This window comes from Oncorhynchus kisutch, linkage group LG28, assembly GCF_002021735.2.
Source record: "Oncorhynchus kisutch isolate 150728-3 linkage group LG28, Okis_V2, whole genome shotgun sequence".
In the NCBI taxonomy this organism is placed as follows: Eukaryota; Metazoa; Chordata; class Actinopteri; order Salmoniformes; family Salmonidae; genus Oncorhynchus; species Oncorhynchus kisutch.
The window spans coordinates 7,257,228-7,272,650 of record NC_034201.2 but is presented as its reverse complement, the minus strand read 5'-3'; the positions used below and the strand labels follow the sequence as shown (position 1 = coordinate 7,272,650).

Sequence of the window (15,423 nt, the reverse complement as noted above, 5' to 3'; positions counted from 1 at the left end):
TGTTGTAATGGCTCTCTTCTATCTCCTCCTCTGACGAAGAGGTAGAACAAGGATCGGACCAAAATGCAGCGTGATGATGATTCATGATATATTTTAATGAAGGAAAACCTATACATACAGAAACTACAAAACTAACGAAATGAAATAATGAAAACCGAAACAGCCCTATCTGGTGCAAACACAAAGACAGGAACAATCACCCACGAAAACACTCACAGAATATGGCTGCCTAAATATGGTTCCCAATCAGAGACAACGATAATCACCTGACTCTGATTGAGAACCGCCTCAGGCAGCCATAGACTACGTAGACACCCCACAAAACCCCTAAGACAAAAACACACCACAATAACCCATGTCACACCCTGGCCTGACCAAATAATTAAAGAAAACACAAAATACTAAGACCAAGGCGTGACAGCTGTGTACTACTACCTTCACAGAACAGCTCAAACTAGCTCTAACCAGAATAGAAAGAGGGGTGGGAGGCCCCGGTGCACAACTGAGCAAGAGGACAAGTACATTAGAGTGTCTAGTTTGAGAAACAGACACCTCACAAGTCCTCAACTGGCAGCTTCATTAAATAAACAAAAAAAGAAATGTTCTCTCACTGTCAACTGCGTTTCTTTTCATCTTAAACTGAACAAGTTCCACAGACATGTGACTAACAGAAATGGAATAATGTGTCCCTGAACAAAGGGGGATGTCAAAATCAAAAGTATCAGTCAGTATCTGGTGTGGCCACCAGCTGCATTAATTACTGCAGTGCATCTCCTCCTCATGGACTGCACCAGATTTGCCAGTTCTTGCTGTGAGATGTTACCACACTCTTCCACCATGGCACCTGCAAGTTTCTGGGGGGAATGGCTCTAGCCTTCATCCTCTGATCCAACAGGTCCCAGATGTGCTCAATGGGATTGAGGTCCGGGCTCTTCGCTGGCCATGGCAGAACACTGACATTCCTGTCTTGCAGGAAATCACGCACAGAACGAGCAGTATAGCTGGTGGCATTGTCATGCTGGAGGGTCATGTCAGGATGAGCTTGCAGGAAGGGTACCGCATGAGGGAGGAGGATGTCTTCCTTGTAATGCACAGCGTTGAGATTGCCTGCAATGACAACAAGCTCAGTCTGATGATGCTGTGACACACCGCCCCAGGCCATGATGGACCCTCCACCTCCAAATCGATCCCGCTCCAGAGTACATACAGGCCTCGGTGGAACACTCATTCCTTTGACGATAAACGCGAATCTGACCATCACCCCTGGTGAGACAAAACCGTGACTCGTCAGTGAAGAGCACTTTATGCCAGTCCTGTCTGGTCCAGCGATGGTGGGTTTGTGCCCATAGGCGACGTTGTTGCCGGTGATGTCTGGTGAGGATCTGCCTAACAGGCCTACAAGCCCTCAGTCCAGCCTCTCTCAGCCTATTACGGACAGTCTGAGCACTGATGGAGGGATTGTGCATTCCTGGTGTAACTCGGGCAGTTGTTGTTGCCATCCTGTACCTGTCCTGCAGGTGTGATGTTCGGATGTACCTATCCTGTGCAGGTGTTACACGTGGTCTGCCACTGCGAGGACGATAAGCTGTCCGTCCTGTCTCCCTGTCTTCGGCGTCTCACAGTACGGGCATTGTAATTTGTAATCTGGCCACATTTGCAGTCCTCATGCCTCCTTGCAGAATGCCTAAGGCACGTTCACGCAGATGAGCAGGGACACTGGGCATCTTTCTATTATTTTTTTTTTAAAGAATTATCTTTGAAAAAGGGACATTTCTTTTTTTGGCTGAGTGTAGTACCCGCAAAACACCAGTCTCAACGTCAACAGTGAAGAGGCGACTCCGGGATGCTGGCCTTCTAGGCAGAGTTGCAAAGAAAAAACGATATCTCAGACTGGCCAATAAAAAGAAAAAGATTAAGATGGGCAAAAGAAAACAGACACTGGACAGGTTCACCCATTTTTCCACCATAACTATATTAAGGCCCCAAAAGTTGGACAAAACCAGCCTGTGACACTTTGGGTGAATGTGTCTCTTTTTCAGAGGAATGTATTGGAGTGGTAGGCTAAGTGCTGTCCATCCCCTGCATTACTCCACATAACCTCCAGAACTTCTCCCTCACGTGGACCTTCACCAGAACCAATGAACCTACCACAGCAGAACCAGACTGACCTCTAACTTCTGGGAGGGCTGGACTGGAGCAGGACCAGGTTCTGATGTGAAATGGAGCCCTACTTCTTAACAACCCAGAGAGTCAGGAACACACAGGAACCTACACCTGTACATCCTCAGGCTTCCAGAACAGACACATGGTTCAAACCCAGGTCACCATCACAGCCAGATGAGCCACTGCAGGTAGGAGGTGAGGGCCCTCGGAGTGTGGTGTCAGGAAAATAACCTCACACTCAACGTCAACAAAACTAAGGAGATGATTGTGGACTTCAGGAAACAGCAGAGGGAACACCCCCCCATCCACATCGATGGAACAGTAGTGGAGAGGGTAGCAAGTTTTAAGTTCCTCGGCATACACATCACAGACAAACTGAATTGGTCCACTCACACAGACAGCATCGTGAGGAAGGCGCAGCAGCGCCTCTTCAACCTCAGGAGGCTGAAGAAATTCGGCTTGTCACCAAAAGCACTCACAAACTTCTACAGATGCACAATCGAGAGCATCCTGGCGGGCTGTATCACCGCCTGGTATGGCAACTGCACCGCCCTCAACCGTAAGGCTCTCCAGAGGGTAGTGAGGTCTGCACAACGCATCACCGGGGGCAAACTACCTGCCCTCCAGGACACCTACACCACCCGATGCTACAGGAAGGCCATAAAGATCATCAAGGACATCAACCACCCGAGCCACTGCCTGTTCACCCCGCTGTCATCCAGAAGGCGAGGTCAGTACAGGTGCATCAAAGCTGGGACCGAGAGACTGAAAAACAGCTTCTATCTCAAGGCCATCAGACTGTTAAACAGCCACCACTAACATTGAGTGGCTACTGCCAACACACTGTCAATGCCACTGACTCTACTCCAGCCACTTTAATCATGGGAATTGATGGGAAATGATGTAAATATATCACTAGCCACTTTAAACAATGCTACCTTATATAATGTTACTTACCCTACATTATTCATCTCATATGCATACGTAGATACTGTACTCTATATCATCGACTGCATCCTTATGTAATACATGTATCACTAGCCACTTTAACTATGCCACTTGGTTTACATACTCATCTCATATGTATATACTGTACTCGATATCATCTACCGCATCTTGCCTATGCTGCTCTGTACCATCACTCATTCATATATCCTTATGTACATATTCTTTATCCCCTTACACTGTGTATAAGACAGTAGTTTTTTTTGGAATTGTTAGTTAGATCACTTGTTCGTTATTACTGCATTGTCGGAACTAGAAGCACAAGCATTTCGCTACACTCGCATTAACATCTGCTAACCATGTGTATGTGACAAATAAATTTGATTTGATTTGATTTGATTTACTATAGGATGGATATTAAAAGTAAAATTACCATGATATTTCCAATTACTGGTGTAACATACTGTGAATGATTCCTGCAGTGTCAGCACTTCTGTGGCAGTGCTTATGGTACCATATATATTAATGTAAATAAAATATATATTTTTGTACTTTTCCTTATGTGGTGTGATTTCACATGGAGGAATTCACAATTTGGGAAAGAGGTTAAATGCCAGCAACCTTTTTTAAAAGGTAAACAAAGGCCAGACACACACTTACTCTCAGGCAGTTTTTATGGCACACGCTGCATGGTTGATTGGTCTGTGAACTCAATTACTGTAGCCTGGTTTAATGGAGTAGTGTGTAATGTGTACCGAAGCAGACAGTGGTTTGGGAGGTGCACTGTAAAAAAGGACACCTTAGGCCAACCTAAAATTTTTTTTTAAACTGGTTACAAGTAAATGAGTTAGGTTTTCTCTATAAAACAAAAACGACATTTGTTGAAAACAAATATATGATTCAATGTCAACTGTTATATTTGATTATTAATAAACATATATTTCAAGTTGTAACCTATTTCATTAATAAATAACAAATACAAACAAATATTTCATGTAAATACAACTCGTTCTTTAATCTTGTTCCAAGTCACTTTTTACTTAGGAATTACCGATACAGATTTCTTCAACTGGGTTACAAGCAATTGAATCAATTCCTTGTAAATTAAGAAATAACATTTTGTTCAATATCTTAAAATAATGTTTTCAAACATATTCTTTAAAGAAGACTTTCAAATGTAGTAATCACAACATAATAACTAAGCATTGCTGCCTTAATACAGAAACCTTATCTGACTCTCTCATGTCACATGCGTTACCAGTGGTGATATTAGCATGTAAATCTTGGTGGGGCAAATGCATTATTTATTTATTTTTTGTATGCCAGCAAAGCCACAACATAAAGCAACCCTATACAAAACATGAATTACACTATAACGGTCACAAACGGTGCCCACAAACTGTTAGCGCTAAATAAACTGTCCCAACAGCAGAGCTTTCTTTCCAGCACAATGGAGTGAATCCTTACCACCTCTACACCTGGCTATCAGCAGAGCCTTGTCTGGCAGTGAAACAGTTAATTCAGCCTCATTTACTGCCTTTTTTAAAAACATAGCTGATATGACTGATTTGCATAAACAAATGTGGTTTCTACTGATAATTGAGATGTACAAACTATGGCATAAGGGAAAGATGAGTGGATAAGAGGCAATCCGTAATTTCGATTAAGACATTAAACAGCGAGCTAAGATGGACGTAGTCAATATAACTATTTGTTCAGCTCTTTTGAAATGTACAGTGACAAAATTCAGAACATGAGCCGTTCTTATAGTATTCTCCCTGTACACCAAGTCAGAACCGTAGAATAAATAAAGTGGACAATATAAGCAGAAATTGAAAGCTCTTACAATATTCAATGATGACATTTCTCTAGAACAGGTGCAGAACAGAATAGACTACATGTGCACCACTAAGACAGAACAGTAGGCTAAGTTATGAGGGAGAAAGGGACCAAATTATTAGAGTGAGGCAAATGGGCTACTAACAGCTTACTACACAACACACACTTAGTAATACTTTCTTAGCTACAGTATGCATATCTCCCTGGCATATTACATCATTTATGCAGCAGCATGCAATAACACATTTTGTGCTCACTTGAACAGGAAGATGGCACAGCAGTCCTTCTTGCGGGCAAATTTTGTCATCAAACTTTGTCATCAAAGTTTGTCATTCTCTGGATTTATGGTGCTTTCAAGACAACTGGGAACTCGGAAAAAAAAACAAAGTTGAATCATGACGTCAGTGATCTTCAGGTCGGAGCTCTAGAAAGAGGCTCGACAGATGACCAGTTGTCTTGACTTTACTGAAGTCTGAGATTTCCCAGTTTGGAGTTTCCAGTTGTTTTGGAACTTAGCAGAAGTCATGCTGGATTGACAGCATGGCCAATGTATTCAACATTTTCTGGCCCATGGTGTTTACATGCGAATGTTTATCCTTTAAGCTTGTAAAAAAGACTCTTAAACCCAGACTTGGACCACACACCCTCTCCAACAAAAACTGTAGCAGGCTAGTGATTGCTTTGCAATGCTTGCAGTTAGCCACTGATTCCTTCCAAACCACTCGTTGTTGAATTTGTGATTTCCAACTTGTTGTGTAATGTTTATGTCCAAAGGCCGATGAGCACCGATACATTTTATCTATAATTTCTCTTCATATGACAAGGTTTGAAAATAATTTGCCAATAGATTGTTGACTTGATTAAATAAGGATTTGTTCTTAACTGACCTGCCTAGTTAAATAAAGGTTAAATAAAAAATTGAATAAAAAATCTATTCATAACTAAGATTTTGAAAGTATGATGTTGACATGAACAGTCCAATCAAAGTTTCGTGATATAATGTGATTTTACGTCATTTTACATGTGGCCAATGACCTTGAGCCTTCTTGGAAGGGCATTTCCAATATAAATATATGGCAGCACCAAAGGGGCTTGAACTTTCTGGCTCTCCCTGTAGATTTTGAGGCGACTTTAGTGTCCCCATGAGTGACAGAACACTGAGCCAATCACGGCACATCAAGAGAACATTACCAACCCCTACGCTCTGTTTTTTCTGATGGCTGCCCCATCACCACAGAAAGCACTGAGCTAGGCTGAAACACCTGCATTTTGGAGTTGACTTACTCAAGAAAGCAAAGCAGAGACCATGTTTGTATGTGGCTTTATTAACTCAATTATTTGTTTTACATTGTTAGAAAACTGATTTGTGACACGTATTAATGCCAAAATAACATGCTAAACAGGAAACAACAACTCTATTTTTTGCTAAACAGGTGAGCTCATAACAGCTGCCCTGAATGACAGTTCACCACTTGTCATTACCGCTGCTGGCAGTGCTTATGTTTTGCTAATAAATAGAGTAGACCACAATAACTGGAATGACATTTACACTCACTGCTGGGCAAAAAGCCACTCCCCCAATAAGCCACGCCTCCAACTCTTCTGATAAGCTGCCTCTGCTACATTGTCCTCACCACTATACAATGCGCATGCGCATGAGGTGCTGAAAGAAATTGAGAAGCTTTCATTCAACGGAAAAAATTACATTGATACTGTATGACGATTTTTTGTTATTTGATTTCAGACAAATGGAATAGAATAGGCTGGATGAACCAAAATGTCATTTTTGGTCATTCCAATCATTAAAAGCACTTGAGATTAACAACAGTGCAGTCCCACTTTTTACAGTGTGCACAGGTTAATGGAACAACAGCTTGAATGGTTGCACAAAGTGCATACTCAGAAGCACTCTCAAACATAACACACACACAAGCACGCGCGCACACATGCAAACACACTCTCAAAGGCACATTGTCCTTTATATTTTACACAATTTGAGGTTACATGTTCTGCTATCTCTCTTGAAAACCAGTTTTATTTTATGTAATTATGTGTGCAACCACTGTGGTGTACACATCATGTCCATTCATGGGTAGGCGGGTTAAAGTTTTACTCGCTTGGTTAATAAGACCTTGTTTTATCAAAGCAAGAGCCAATGAGACATGGATTCAAAATCTGGAAACAGACTCTCTAAGATGGCACTGACACATGGACCTGCCACTGTGTTCCTGATCTTTCTGAGGATATTGTCTATGACTGACTCTAAAAGGTACAGTATGACTAAACCGCTCCTCTCTCTCTATCTCTCTGTTTGTAAGCGGAACAAACTCTATGGATATATTTCAGGGAAGAGCCATTGCTAAGCTGTCCCTTGCCTTTTGGTAGGCCGTCATTGTAAATAAGAATTTGTTCTTAAATGAGTTACCTAGTTAAATAAAGGTTAAATACAATAAAATAAGTAGGTGTCACGACTTCTACCGAAAATGTTTTTAGACATTTTTTTGCAAATGCATTACAAATAAAAAACTCAAATATTAGATTTACATACAGTACCAGTCAAAAGTTTGGACACATCTACTCATATAAGGGTTTTTCTTTATTTTTACTACTTTCTACATTGTAGAATAATATTGAAGACATCACAACTATGAAATAACACGTGTAATCATGTAGTAACCAAAGAAGTGGTGAATAAATCAAAATATATTTTATATTTGAAATTCTTCAATGCAGCCACCATTTGCCTTGACAGCTTAGCACACTCTTGACATTCTCTCAACCAGCTTCATGAGGTAGTCACCTGGAATGCAATCCAATGAATAGGTGTGCCTTGTTAAAAGTTAATTTGTGGAATTTCGTTCCTCAATGCGTTTGAGCCAATCAGTTGTGTTGTGACATGGTAGGGCTGGTATACAGAAGATAGTCTGGACTTGGTCTTTTACCAAATTAGGCTATGGCAAGAACAGCTCACATAAGCAAAGAAAAACAACAGTCCATCATTACTTTAAGACATGAAGATAAGTCAATATGGAAAATTCAAGATCTTTGCAGTCGCAATGCGCTATGATGAAACTGGCTCTCATTGAGGACCGCCACAGGAAAGGAAGACCCAGAGTTACACCTGCTGCTGCAAAGGATAACTTCAATCGAGTTAACCCCAGATTGCAACCCAAATAAATGCTTCACAGATTTAAAGTAACAGACACATCTCAACATCAACTGCTCAGAGGAGACTGTGTGAATTAGGCCTTCATGGTGGAATTGCTGAAAATAAACAACTACCAAAGGACACCAATAAGAAGAAGAGACTTACCGGTGGAAATCTGACTTTTGGTCTGATGAGTCCAAATGGGACATTTTTGGTTCCAACCGCCATGTCTTTGTGAGACGCAGAGTAGGTGAACGGATGATCTCTGCATGTATGGTTTCCACCATAAAGCATGGAGGAGGAGGTGTGATGGTGTGGGGGTGCTTTGCTGGTGACCCTGTCGGTGATTTATTTAGAATCAAGGCACACTCTGCAGTGATACGCCATCCCATCTGGTTTGTGCTTAGTGGGACCATCTATAATTGTCCTGTTTTTCAACAGGACAATGACCCAACACACCTCCAGGCTGTGTAAGGGCTATTTGACCAAGAAGGAGAGTGATGGAGTGCTACATCAGATGACCTGGCCTCCACAATCACCCAACCTCAACCCAATTGTGATGGTTTGGGATGAGTTGGACTGCAGAGTGAAGGAAAAGCAGCCAACAACTGCTCAGCATATGTGGGAACTCCTTCAAGACTGTTGGAAGAGCATTCCTCATGAAGCTGGTTGAAAGAATGCCAAGAGTATGCAAAGCTGTCATCAAGGCAAAGGGTGGCAACATTGAAGAATCTCAAATCTAAAATATATTTGGATTTGTATAACACTTTTTCGGCTACTACATTATTCCATATGTGTTATTTCATAGTTTTGATGTCTTCACTATTATTCTACAATGTAGAAATAATAAAGAAAACCCCTTGAATGAGAAGGTGTGTCCGAACTTTTGACTGGTGCTGTAAGTATTGAGACCCTTTACTCAGTACTTGGTTGAAGCACCTTTGGCAGCGATTACAGCCTTGAGTCTTTTTGGATATGATGCTACAAGCTTGGCACACTTGTATTTGGGGAGTTTCTTCCATTTTCTCTGCAGATCCTCTCAGGCTCTGTCAGGTTGGCTTAGGAGCGTCACTGCACAGCTATTTACAGGTCTCTCCAGAGATTTTGACTGTGTTCAAGTCTGGGTTCTGGCTGGGCCACTCAATGACATTCAGAGACTTGACTTTTGGCAAACTCCAAGCAGGCTGTCATGTGCCTTTTACTGAGAAGTTGTTTCCGCCTGGCCACTCTACCATAAAGGCCTGATTGGTGGAGTGCTGCAGAGATGGTTGTCCTTCTCGAAGGATCTCCAATCTCCACAGATGAATTCTGGAGCTCTGTCAGAGTGACCATCGGGTTCTTGGTCACCTCCCTGACCAAGGCCCTTCTCCCCCGATTGCTGAGTTTGGTTAGGCGGCCAGCTCTAGGAAGAGTCTTGGTGGTTCCAAACTTCTTCCATTTAAGAATGTTGGAGGCCACTGTGTTCTTGGGGACCTTCAAAGCTACAGACATTTTTTGTTACCCTTTACCAGTTCTGTGCCCCGACACAATCCTGTCTCCTGAGCTCGAATTTTCAAACATTGCTTTTCAGAGGCCTTTGTGACCTGTCTATTCCATGAGGACTGCATGCTGCCCTGTTTAAACCCACCGGTGCTGTAGTCATCCACTGGTACAAACAGCAGATCCCTGTCCATAACTACTTCTAGTTTATTCCTCTTTCATGCAGTATTTCTCAATAGACAGTTCACCACCTTTCTGCCTTCGGTATGATTCCACATTCCAAATTCTCTCCAGACGTGTAAAACATTGAAAAGCTGGCACCCACTGGGCACCGTTTTGATTTACATTTGGTTGAGTTGACAACTAACACAATTTCAACGTGAAATCAACTAAAAATATCACCTTGTCATTGGATTTAGGTTCAAAGTTGATTACTTTTTTTCAATATCACATGACAATTTTGGGGTTGAAATGACGTGGAAACAACGTTGATTCAACCTGTTATTTCACAGTGGGCAGGCTTTGTAAGCCATGTCTACATCTGTTCCAATATACCTATGTTAAATTTGTCTGTTTATTTGTTTTGTAATATTTGTTCTTCAAACCTCTTTAGGAGAGCCAAGCGGAGTGTGATGATCTATAGAGTCTAATAAAAGCTTGAGCCTAGTATTGAAAATTGGGACAGTGTTTGTTAGTGTTCCATAATTAATTAGTCTACCCTCATGGTCGTGACTGCAGAGTGGAATAAAACACTCTTTTTCCACTGTAACACTTAACTGGGCCCTGCTGGCAGTAGTTTACAGGGCACACAATGTTTCCATAGGGACCATGGTCATATTTCCATGAAAGCCGAAGTTGTCAGACTAACAATGCAAGCATCCACTCGATAAAACAAAAAACATTACTGATTTACAATAACATGCCATGATTGGCCATGGAAACTCTAGAGGGCTAGTGAACTAATGTTATCAATGTAAAAAAATAAAAAAACACTCATGGTTCATACTTTATTTAACACTATCAATAACACTTTATTTCTATTTTGCAGCTCTCATCCAGTCAGTGAGAATAGAGATGACTTGGGAGGTCGTCTCCTGTTCATCTCAGAACGTCTATCCTGTCCCTCAGGTGGCATGGACAACAGACCCAGTGTCTGCCCCAGAAACACAGAACTCCACCAGCAAAACCCCAGACTCCAAAAGGTCTGTACACAGTGGAGAGCACAGTAAGGATCGTGGGTCATGTCTCTGACCACACCTACTTCTGCTCTGTCATCTCTACAGACAAGGCCCAGGTGTGGACATTCTCTATGAGGCAGCAAGGTATGGATCAACATCCTTGGAATGCAGTGTTATGTTTATAAAACCAAGTCTCACGAAAATTCACAGTGAGCAAGTTGTTCTCTCCTAGATTTAGCCTGAAAAGGCATTTTTACCAAGAACTGACTAAGCTTGTATTTGATATGCTCCTTGGAACAGGAACTAGGAATTATTGGTCAGTCTATTTAGTGTCTTTAGAGAAAACCTTCAACCTGTCCAGAGATATAGTGACATTTAAAGGTACTTTAAATATGTGCCTCATAATAGTGTGATACTTATGGTTAAATATTGTGCTTTTTAGGGGTCATGAAGGTTGTTGACAAAGGAGAGAGGTATCATTGACACAGGATTTGTGATGTTTAAACTTGCAGAGAAATTGATTGGACAGTCAAGAGCTGTCCATTCCTTGCATGGCTCCACAGAACCTCCAGAATTTCTCCCTCACATGGACCTTCACCAGGACTAATGAGCCCACAGTCATCCTAAACTACGACAGCAGAACCAGATGGACTTCCAACCTCTGGGAGGACCGGGCTAGACTGGAGCAGGACCAGGTTCTGATGGGCAACGGATCCCTCCTTTTTCGCAACCCAGAGAATCAGGAACCTATAACTGTATATTCTCAGGCTTTCAGAGCAGATTTTGTGTAGGTTTTCTACACTATTCATATACATCGCTACAAACAAACAAAGACAAGCAGATAGTTAATGAAGAAACACAATCTGTTTCACAGTGGAGGATGAGCACAACAGTGAGAGGTCATTGTGGGGAACAGCAGCCTTTGTAGCCTTCTTTTGGCTTCACAGTTTAAGACACAGAGGTAAGCGACTACAGACCTCTAAAAGTAATGTGACACCTGATTGTACTTTCAGCTATCTTTCCAGTAGGATAGCAAACGATGGACAATCGTAAAGACGGGCGACCGTTGCTTAATAAAGACCCTCACATGCAGGTAACCGAAGACTAGAGGGTCAGAACAGTAACACGTTTTAAACCGTTCTTGAGGAGGATGACTTGCTGTTCTAAAACGCTGTATTGTTGTGGTGTAGATACAGCAATAATCATGATTGGATCAACTTTACACCAACAAAATGGAGCAGGTCTGGATGAAACAGGATCTGCTGAACATAGACCACATACACTAACAAAATGGAGCAGATCTGGATGAAACAGGATCCACTGAACATAGACCACAAACACCAACAAAATGGAGCAGGTCTGGATGAAACAGGGTCCGCTGAACATAGACCACATACACCAACAAAATGGAGCAGGTCTGGATGAAACAGGATCCGCTGAACATAGACCACATACACCTACAAAATGGAGCAGCTCTGGATGAAACAGATGCAACAATATCATACGCCCAAGAAGGGGATATATCGGGACCATGTACATCAGGAGAGGATGAAGAAGTAGGACTTCATCATCCACACACATAAGGAGGTCCCGTCCGACCAAACACCAGAGGAGTCGATTCCTCTGGACCAGATGACTCAGAAAGAGGTGCACATGTCCAGGACTTAGTGGGAAGTGATGCACCAGGACCTTACATAACATGGGGTGGTCTACCAGAACTAGACAGCATATCATATTGGAATAGCGATTGAGGAGATACCGTACTTCTCACAGTGGTCACAGCTGATGGATACATGGCTACATCAATATCCTCACAGAGTCCATGTCTAATGCAGACCAATGTGTCCAGACCCATGAACAAAGCTACTATAGTTGCCTGAGAAAAGTTTTTGGATGGGTTGGAATAATGTTGGAAAGTAGCACAAATTCCTTGCCCCGTTTGATATTTGCCTTGAGTTACGGTAACCTACAGACATATTCTGACTAACATTTTAATACATTTATTAAAGATATCTGGGTCAAGTTGTGTATTTTCCAGACTCCTTGTTCATTGCTTGGGCAGAGTCACAGGAAATGAGACTGCAGGCTGCCCTGTGTTAAATGAGGTCAACGTGTGCATGTTTATCCTGGCCTCACACTGTGGAGGTAACACATCCCATTGGTTGCAACTTGTCCCACAAAACACGTATCTTGCATTGACCCTGTCATATCTATTGATAACTGAAACCCCAAAGTAAGGAGATGACAAGCCGTCTGGAGGAAGAACTAATGAAAGATGCGTGTGTGACCCTTGGGTCAGCAGAAAGGGGACATTTGATCTCCCTACAGAACACACAATCTCCTGCATTTGTTCTAACTGCACTGGGCAGTAAGGAATAAGCACTGTGTGTGTGGCTCAGGGGTATAGTGATCACATGTACTCTGTGACCATCACATGAACAGAAACAACACATGAAGTAGTCGGAGAGAATTGCTTGAAAGCATCAGGACATTAGCGCACAGAAGATACAGGAAATTGTGATCGAAATCACATGAGTTGAATTATCAGTTTCACTTCTCACTTATATCTTCACAACACACACAGCCACATCCATTTTTCCTTAAAGGCACCTAATCACATGCACCCTCAAGCAAAACAGACACAAACTCATCCTTGCAACACTACGTAGTTATGTGCTCTCCAACAGAGCACAGCCCAATTGATCCTTTGTGGGGGTTTTGAATGCAGCTGTGACTTTTTTTGCTTCAAATCAAGTGACTCTGTTGTCCTTTTGACCCTACTGGGTTTTCACAGAAAGACTTCTGCAATTAAAGTGAGTAAACTGGGCTTTCTGGACAATGTGGCCATGATTCCAAAAGGATGGTCAGGCTAAATTGTGCCAGGACAACCCTTCCCACTGGGGAAAAAGGGGTTGAATCAAAGTTGTTTGCAAGTCATTATTTTTTTTTCAATGTGATGATGTTGAATCAACGTGGAAAACTGATTGGATTTGCAAAACATCAACAGAGGGGATTTGTCTTTTTTTCACCCAACTTTGGACCTAAATCTAATAACATGGTGCAATTTTTTGTTGATTTCACATTGAATTCACGTTAGTTGACAACTAAACCAAATGTAAATTAAAACTAGACATCGAAATGGCATCTGTGCCCAGTGGGTTATCCCTGTGTATACACAGGAATTAGGATTAATGTACAGAACCAGTCAAAAGTGACGACACACCTACTCATTCAAGGGTTTTTCTTTATTTTTTTGTCACAGCCGTTGAATGAGGAGGACCAAAGCGCAGCGAGCATACATATTCCTATTTCGGATGACACCAACAATAAACCATACAAAACGACCATGACGCTTAAGGGGCTACAAACAAAGACAACCTCCCACACAAAAAGGAGGGAAAAGGGCTACCTAAGTATGGTTCCCAATCAGAGACAACGATAGACAGCTGTCCCTGATTGAGAACCATACCCGGCCAAAACATAGAAATACAAAATCATAGAAAAACAAAACAGAACGCCCACCCCAAATCATACCCTGACCAAACCAAATAGAGACATTAAAAGGCTCTAAGGTCAGGGTGTGACATTTTTACTATTTTCTACATTGTAGAATAATAGTGAAGACATCAAAACTATGAAATAACACATATGAAATCATGTAGTAACCAAAAATGTGTTAAACAAATATATTTTATATTATAGTCCAGGGGTTTTTAAACCTTTTCATCCTGGGACCCGAATGAGAAATTCTGTGTTTTCCTGGGTACATTTCATTGCCCTTATACCTCAAACAAATGCAATATAGACATATAACAATTAAATGAAATACCCATATAAATAGCTATTCATATTTATTTTTCCCCATTAAAAACACATATCTGTCTAGGTTGGAACTGTTGCTGTTAAAATACAATAAACAATTTTCCTTCTGAACTGGAATAAATTGATCATCTAACACAGATGTAGACCAGAAAACATACACATGCACACAGTCCTAATGAAAGGTGTGTGACCGGTTGAGGTTTTCAACAAGCAGGTCTATTCTGGGCTCAGTTTTTGACAGTGCAACCCTGAAGTCATGCTCAGCATTGAGTTTGTGGCTGTAATTGTTTTTTAAAAGTATGCCAGAGTTGAGAACCCTGACTCACATAGGTATGTGGTGCCAAACTGGATCAGAACATCTACTGCTTTCTCAGACAGGCAGGAGACAGCTTCCTGCTGTAGATGAGCAACCCAGAACTGTGTGAGTGTTTGCCTCAAAAAGCATCTCGCTTCAATCAGTTTATTCCAGTTCAGAATAAAACATATTACTTGTATTTTAACAGCAACAGTTCAACAATAATTTCTACAGCAAGATGCACAGTAGACCTGATCATGTTTCATCTTCATCTGTATTGTTACTAGGGTTGCACTGTCAGTAGCTAGCTAGCTTGCTTTGGCTAACGTTAGCTAGCTGGCTATTAGCTGTGTACAAGGGGATTGTTTGAAAGAGAAACTCACATCGACTACTACAAGAGATAGTAAGAATTAACACTAAACAGAGCAAACTAGAATGGTATTTGGCCTTAAGCAGAGAGTTCACAGTGGCAAAATACCTGACCACTATGACTGACAAAAAAATAAGGAAAGCCTCGACTATGTACAGACTCAGTGAGCATAGCCTTGCTGTTG

The 15,423-nt window shown here is 41.7% G+C and overlaps 1 pseudogene; it reads left to right on the top strand.

The window, feature by feature from the left end:
- The first annotated feature begins 10,508 nt into the window (after positions 1 to 10,508).
- LOC109872710 (uncharacterized) lies at positions 10,509 to 14,118 on the top strand (annotated as a pseudogene).
- The last annotated feature ends 1,305 nt before the right edge of the window (positions 14,119 to 15,423 follow it).